Genomic DNA, 8865 nt, shown 5'->3' on the forward strand with positions numbered 1-8865 from the left:
TGCTTATTGCTAGTTGGAGATGACAGAATCAAAAAGTGGTGCTCTCAAAGTAGTGTCACGATGTGATGGTGGGGATTTTAACGTGACTATTTGGAATGGCTGCCCATGAGAACGCCGCATAAGACCGGAGAATGGGTAAGTGTGATGTCAGACATTTTAAATATCAGAAGCAAATTGTTACTGCCAAGGGCTGCCTTCCACCGGAAAAATGCTGACTTTGGCAGTAGTCACAAAGATCAGGAAGAGCTCAGCAGTGCAGAACAGTTTGAATCTGGGATGTGAACATCCACTGACACTGGTACTGCAAAGATCAGAGGTACCTCTTTTTCCTGTGGGAAGCCAAAACTGGTCGGAGAGTGCTGTCTCTGTGTCTAGAAACAATTTGTGTAAGAGATGTGACGTTCTTGGTCCTTTGGCTTGCAGATTACTTGAGTAATTTCCTGATTCTTTGTCTGTCTTCACTGTAAGCTCTTGGGAAAGAAACTCTTATTCTTCCTTTATGTAGTGCCTTTTTCAGTGGGACCCTCATCTTGCTGGCCACTAATCAGAGCTACTGCAAAACAAGTAGAATGCTGTCACTTGCCCCTCTCCATCTCTTTTGAGGCATCTGCATAGTAAAACCTGTTTATAGGGTCTTTATCCAGGGTTTTAGAACTGGATGCATCCCAAAAATGAGAGAGTGCTTAGGAATCAGTGAATAAAGATTCTCAAACAGCTACAAATCCAGCTACAAATAATTTGCTAGTTTTGCATCTAGTTGTCTAGTGTTCTCTAAACTGGTGAAGATACATTTTTGTTGTTGCAATTCTCGATTAGAATTCAGCGTCTTGTCATGAGAGTACGTTTATCTTGACTTGGACATTTATCTATTAAATTTTAATTTTGGGGCATTGCTTCTATAAACATAAAAAGTAATTCAGACTATTCTTCTGTATCCTACTGCAAGCCAAATTTTGCATTCAGCAGTTGCAATAGAATGATGCTTCTGTTCTAATAGGTTTTGTTCTTCTTAAGAGCTAAGTTTCTTCAGTTCATGTTCAAATTACATCTGTAGTAAAAAGAAAATCATGTCACTTCTGAGAACAGACATTTACATGTGTTATCAGAGCAGGGTGTGGATAAGCAAGTTCCTCATATCCATCAGTCTTGCAGTGGTTATCTGCCTGCAGTCATTACATGGCTCCAGAGATGATGCAGAATTCCTAAAGCAGCCTGAAGGTGCTGCTTTCACTCTGAATATACAGGAAATCTGTGGAGATTGCCTGATGTAGGCAAACTTGCCTTTGAAGTGTGCAAATTCTTTCCTGTGTTATATACACCATAATATCTACTCTTAGCTTGATATACTTCACAATGATTGCACATAACTAGAACTCTCTAAAATTCTTGGAAGACTTTTGGAAAAGCATATTTTATATTTGTAGAGACTTATTAAGTGGACCGACTCCTCCTGCTTAACTTCACTAGTGGCTATTGTTCTAGTATGTTTGTTTTGACATATTTGACATATGATATTTTACTACTGTGTTGGCATATCATACTTACCTCACTGTTGGCCAATGCCTTTGAGATTCCAGCCTAAAATAGATGAGAAGCTTCAGGAAGCTGTGGAGTCTGTCCTTGGTGTAAAAAGTTTCTGTAATGTTGACAAGAAGTTAATCTCTAACGGACATTAAATGTTCTTCAACATACCCGAAGAAAGGAAAAGAAAAAAAAAAAAAAAGACTAGGCAGGAATGGGGAGAACTGAGGGGCGCTTCAGGGATACTCTGTATTTTTTTTCCTCAGACCATCTCTTGTTTTGTCCTCCTTTTCTCTCTCATATTTGAGAACATTGTCTCTGTCAGAAGATGCTCAAAGCACAGGGTTTCCCTTCTGTGAACAATTGCTACACGTGGCTGCTCCTTTCCTAATGAAATTTCTAACTGCACTGTTGTTCTGATAATGCTAATCTGTTAATTCATGTTGAAGCAAGGTCTGTTTTAATTATGGCATCTTTTTCTACTCTGTAATCCTTATTCAAACACATGCTGAGCCCTGCAATTCCAAGAGTGGAAAATATGCATTTTTGCTCAGATTCTTGGGCTTCTATCCTTGCAGGTGGTCAAGGTGATCCTTTTTCATGAAGTATATTAATGTCTGCCTGAATTCTGCATTGCTGCAGGATATTTGGGCATCATCTCATTTTTTTTATCCCTTCCCCTTTCAGACTCTTTGTTCCTCAGCCCCTTCTTTCTCTGTCCTGCTTTCCTCTTGTATCTATAGCTCTATTGGTTCCTTGAACTTCATTCTCATTTTGGTTTCTTTTGTATCATGTTCTTTCATATTACATGGAACAGCTCCCTAGTTAAAGCAAATACAATTTCTTCTCTCATTTCAGAGGAGATCCTTAACCAACCTGTTTGGGTTATAACAAGGGTAGATTTTGTTGTGTACATGCTACTTGGTACCAATGGCTATAATGCCATGTCTGTGATGTCATGGAGTTGGGGGAAAGGCAGAGGGAATAGTCTGTTGCCAATGCATATAGGTAGATGATCTTGTGCTGCAATATTGCCTATAAATGATTAGCTGTGTTTGTAAGAGTGTCCCTGGAATTCCAGGAATTATGAATCAAAATTCTAAGCCCCATATGAGTTCAGAGAAGTTCCTTGTTTCTGTGATGTGCAGGAATTCTTAGGAGGGATTATCACATGGATGTGAGACTGGTAGTTGGTTAGAAAGATTGATGTGTGTTCTGGGATTCCCTGAAGTAGTTGGGGTCAGGATCTGAATGAATATGCTTTCACTTTTAAGTTGGCTGCATATTGCCCATGCAGGTACTTTAGGCTGAAACTTGCAGTAACTTTTTAGAAAACTGCACTTGCGTTAGCATGCTTACCTTGTGCCTAACTTAACCAGATGCCAGCATTGCTCGGACTATGCCTACTATAGGTGGATGTAGGGATCATACAAATATTTCAAAACTTTATTTAGAAAAGTAATCACCTCATTGAGTGTCCTTGGAATTTGCCCATGCATTCTTGACATCTATCACGTTCTACAGTATAGTGTATAACCCATGAGCCTTAGGTATTTATGATTTTTTTAAAGTCAGTAGAAAACTAAACTGTCAGGCAGAAGGAGCTTTGAAGTTTTTTCCACTTTATGCTGCAAGAAAACCGTGATTCCAAAAGGGAAGCATGTGTCTGATTCCTGGCTTCTTGTCTATGAAAGACTGTTGAGGTGCTATGCTGGATATTTGCTGTTGGACCTTAGACTTGTCAAGCTTGGTAAAATATCAGGATTTTTATTCTTTTTGGTGTCTTGATAGACACTGTTTCAGCTTCTGAGGCTACGAGGGCTGAGGCATTAGACATATTTTGAGGATTTCCTATCAGATGGCATGCTCGAGCCTTCTCCAGCTGTCAGTCACCTCGACGGTTCTGACTTCTATGCCATGAGTCTCTTGACACTAAAGAATCTAGAGGTGGTAAAATACTCTTGAGAAGATTCTGTAGCTGAGCTTCACTTTGGAGGGAAGAAAACTATATATACAAGGCTGTGAGCCTGTAAGTGTGAAGGAGTGAGGCTCAAATGGCAGAGTGAGAGAGATGAGGAGCAGTAAACATCTCCTTTTAGACAACTGAGTTGTGGCCCACAGTGAGTAGAAATAAACGTAAGTGCTGGAGGCAAGAGGAATATAAAGTATGAGATGTTTATACATTTGTTTCTTAAGAGTTTCACTATTAAATGCTTTCAAACATTTTTCTCTCTCAAAATGAAGATTAACATCAGTTTCATAGCAGAAATATTACCATACATTGATCTGTTTATGAGAAGACATTATATACAATGTCTTCAAAGTTAGTTATTTAGATGTTGCTGAAGTTTCATAAAGGTTTTTTGAATTACCTACTTGAAACATTGTTTTTACTAAAGTTTCTCTGTAATCTAGCAGTATCATGTCAAGTGAAGTCTTTAATTTGTATAAAGCTGCATCAAAATTTTGGACTTAGTTTTGCACCTTATGAAACTGAAAACTTTAACACCACCCACCCTACCCCCCAAATCCTACTTCTTGGTTTGATGGCTCTCTATTCTTTATTTAGTTTAATATTAAATGACTAAAGATGGTTTGGGTTTGCTTGCTTTTAGTAGATAAATGAAAGGGAAAGATTTTGTCACGTAATATTTCAGCATAGTTCTAGACATCTACTATATACTTGGATATCACCGAGACAACCTGAAAGTCTGACCAGTTCTCCTAACTATTCTTTGTCTCTTGCAGGAGTGATAAACATACTCTGTAATTCTGGGACTGCGTATAAAGTAAATCTTGCAGAAAGCAGCAGAAAGGCGGTGAAATCCATGGGGTGAAAGTCTGTATGGGCTTAATGAGAGAGTTTAAAGCCTGAAACTGTGTTGTGGAGTTCTGGGCAGTTCCGAGGGAAGCTGTCCAGCTGAGCACACCTGCTTACTTAGCAAAAGCTATTGTATTGAAGCAGAAGTAGGAAAAGTCTTAACTTTACTGGCATATTCTTCAGATCCCCATGCATCTTTGGTTATTTCCCAATTAACAGAATACCTGGAAGAATACAGTGTTCTGTAATAACCTGTTCTTTAAAATATTTTTTGCATAACTGGTCACTCCAAAAGTTTTTCTTCAGCTTCAAAAGATATACCTTTTGAAACTGTGGAAGGCGTAAGCCAACTAATAAGATTTCCACCCCTGCTCTAAGGAACTGATATGACTAGCCTTGGTGGTAGCAGTTCTTTTAGTGTTCCAATTGCCCTTCCTTAAGGTAATCTTGCCATAGTTTATGGCAAAATCTTCTTTCTCCAACCTGCAAATAACAGTTTCAAGGCAGAGAACGTTATGGTGCTAAATATTCAGAGAGCTAAGGTCTAATCTACCCATTTTCTCCCTGTAATTTGTATCCACGGCATTTCATCCCACCAGAAGAAATTGAAGAAAATGCAAATTCAAGCCTCTTGACTATCTGCATTTCCAATGTGAGTGCGTAGATGGAAAAGGGTGCTGAGAATTGCACTGGAAAATAAATTTCAAGTTTAAAATGAGTTGTCATTGGAAGAAGTTGCTTTGAAAAATTGATCTGATAACTCGTGAAGATTTTTGGTTGCCCAATAGTGTTCATACAGGCTATGGGAATAATTTTTTTCTAGGTTTGATGAGAATCACTTGTAAACTGATTACGGATCTATGAAAGTGCTTGCATCAGGGTGAATGAATTTAGAAACTAATTGTATTTTGACCATTTTAGACAAGGCTTGCACAACAGTACAGAAAATTATTTTCCACTATTGCTCTGTCACTTGTTTACTTTATCTCTCTATTTTTCAGTGTCTCTAGAAGATGGGCCAACTATAATCCTATATATATTTTATAAGCCATGTTAGCTTCTCTGTTTTCCACAGAGAAATTCTTATTTGCCTGACTGTCAATTAAGTTTTCTCTATCCAGGTATAATCTTGGTTTTACAAGTTCCTGCAAAACTGACAGTAAGCTTTCAATGAATAAAATTGTTAAAATGATGGGTTACTTAATGTCTGTTGCTATGTGGAGAATCCAATATTGTATGAAAGATTTTGAGACTTGAGTGAAGTATAAGAGCATTTTGAAAATTTCCAAGAGTGGATAAACTCCCTCATCTTGATTGGAATATTGTTTATAACTAATTTTGCAAACTCTTCTCCATCTGCCCTGCAGGTATTTCAGACTCTTCCCTTCAGAAATACACCATCGACAAAACTGATGTTCATTTTGTGAAACTTTGTCAGGAGAGGCAGTTATATCAAAGTTAAAGACACTCTCAAAGTTTTGCCATTTGTCCCTATTGCGTTTGTCTGCCTTATGGTCTGACTTTCCTAGCAATGTCTTGGTTTAAGAAAAGTCACCAAAGAAGCTGTTCTGACAAGATTTTGGAATTGCCTGAACAGATTTCCCTTCTCCTCTTGTGCTGATACTAACTTTACTGTATCTGGTAGTTTTAATTTAACACAGCTTGAGTAACATTTCTTTTCATCCCTCTGTACTGGTTTACATTGCTTTCATTCACCAGATAAGTGTTGGCTGTATGGTGGTCACAGACATAATGTTTGTCAACTCCCAGACTAGACTGAACTGGAAGTGCTGAGTTTTTACATTTGAAGCTCTCTTGCTATTTTATAAATTGTACTGTATTCTGTGGAAGATTAAATTTAAAAGATCCTGTAAGCTTCTTCATCTTCAGAAGTTGTCAAAGATCTGAAGTGATGGCCTTATGTCACTTCTCTTTGAAACAGATTAACAGAGGCTTTAGACGCACATAAAAGCTTCCTCCCTACAACCTTATTTTCTTTTCTAGCTTTCTTGTGAACAGTTAAAATTAAATTTCTGAGGTAGAACTTGCACTAAAATAGTAAATGGAGAAAACATTCTTTTATTACACTTTACATTCAGATCACACTTCGTGTCATCTGAAGATGCAGCTGTTCTTTCAAATAGTTGATTCATGTCACCCACAATTAAAATGTCCTTGCTATTTAAAAAATGCTTCTCAGCATGTCTAAAAAGGTTGTAGAAATAATGACTTGTTCACAAGTGGCTGAGGAATGACTGCTTCAAGAAGAGCTGGATCCACAAGCTTAGAATAATAAAAAGAGAAAGTCCATTTGGCTGGCTGCTGTCTCGGAAAGATGCACTCTAAAACGTGCAGAAGTTGTAAAGATAGTTACAATATTGCCTTTGCATGCATTAAGACTTTCAGTCTGCGTCCCCCCTGCCCCGTTGCAGGTATTGTTTCTGCTTGGAAAGGTTATAATGAATTATGTGAATTCACTCTTGCGGGTAATTTCTTATCTCAAAAGAAGTCAGGGGTGGGAACTGTCTGAAGCAGGGGGTCTGGGGTCTGGGCTGTGGTTTGCATGGCCCAGAGAAGCTCAGATGTGGGATGTGGCTTGAGGCTGAGAGTTTTGTTGGTTTCTTCAATTTCGTGTACATCTGTTGAAGTAAAAACCCACAAAAGGAAGTGAAATTTGGCCTTGTCGCCAAAAAGGCCAATGGAATCCTGGGCTGCATAGGGAAGAGTGTGGCCAGTAGGTCGAGGGAGGTCATTCTCCCCCTCTACTCGGCACTGGTGAGGCCACAACTGGAATACTGTGTCCAGTTTTGGGCTCCCCAGTTCAAGAGGGACAGGGAACTGCTGGAGAGAGTCCAGCGTAGGGCAGCTAAGATGACTGAGGGATTGGAGCATCTCCCTTATGAGGAAAGGCTGAGAGAGCTGGGACTCTTTAGCCTGGAGAAGAGAAGGCTGAGCGGAGACCTTATTATGGCATATAAGTATCTAAAGGGTGGGTGCCAGGCTCTTTTCAGTGGTTCCAAGTGACAGGACAAGGGGCAATGGGCACAAGTTAGAACATAGGAAGTTCCGTTCAAATACACGGAAAAACTTCTTTATGGTAAGGGTGACAGAGCACTGGCACAGGCTGCCCAGGGAGGTTGTGGAGTCCCCTTCTCTGGAGATTTTCAAGACCCGCCTGGATGCAGTCCTGAGTAATGTGCTCTGGGCAATCCTGCTTTGGCAGGGGAGTTGGACTAGATGATCTCTAGAGGTCCCTTCCAACTCTGAAAACTCTGTGATTATCAATTCATCATGGGGTTGTTAAAGATACCTCTTTAACCTCAGCTTCCTCTGAGGCTTAAAATCTATTTCTTTACAGATCGTAGGCAAAATCCGGCCTGGAGGGGCGGGGTTTTTTGGCTAACATGCTTTTCAGTCCCGATTCCCCCAGTCTCTCACTTTTGGGATTTGCCTGGTTAACACTGTTTCTTCTCATCTTCATGGTCACATTTCCTTCCTGTGAAATGGTGAGGGCAGGAGCAGGATTTGAGATAGGGTCTGAGCCCTGAGAAGCACTCCAAGGTCCTACCCTAGGATTGTAGTCAGAAGAAAATGAATGGTGGGTCTGAAGATCCCAGTATGTGTGAAAATTTGTTATTCAGTAAGTAGGAACTCTGTCACTGTGGATGGGACTATGTTTTGGATGCAACTAAGACAGCTAATTGAACATAGAGAGAGGTAAAATACCGTGGTGTCTGTCACAGAGGAAAGAAATTGCTTCAATGTTAAATGACAAAATGCGTATCTAACAAGAACATAATAGGAATTAAATGTTTTTAACTTGATCAAAACTCAGGTGTTGGATACGTTTCCACTTGCTTCTCTTCTGTTAAACAGGTAGCTGTTTTGATCATTTGATTAACTGTAGCTTTTTAAGTCTAAGATGGACAATAACACAGACCACATGACCCCTGGAGTAGTTTCAGTCTCCTCTTGAAAAGAACTCTCTTCTGCTCTATACGATTTTGTTGACCATAATAGCACTTGTATTCACATCATAGTCATTGTAGCTAATCACACTATCAAGTGAGCTGCTTCTGTCCCTGAAAAGAAAATGTCAGCAAACTACAAGCACTCTTCTACTTCAATTGCAAATGGTAGTTTGATTCTCAAATCTTTCCTTTCTCTTTGGAAATCTTTGGGCTTTTAAATGTGGCTTTATGTTGTGGGGCTGCACCTCCCGAAAATTGTCATCAGACTGGAGGCATATCCAGAAATTTCCCAAGGCAAGTAGTTTACAAAATGCAGGGCAGAGCAGCCTTGCCTTTGTAACAGGAAAAAAAAATATATAATAAGTTTTGAATTAGTATAATTCTATTTACCTGTATAATACATACAGTTCTGTTTACATACTTCATATTATGCTCGTACTTACTTGCTTGGCCAGGAAAGGACTTCATGCATGGATTTTGCAAGTCTTATGGGTTCCTTCTGAATTTTTTGAACTCTCCAAAAATCAGAATGTCGTGTGTAAAATGTATTTG

This window comes from Vanellus vanellus (genome assembly GCF_965231255.1).
Source record: "Vanellus vanellus genome assembly, chromosome: 4".
Taxonomy (NCBI): domain Eukaryota; kingdom Metazoa; phylum Chordata; class Aves; order Charadriiformes; family Charadriidae; genus Vanellus; species Vanellus vanellus.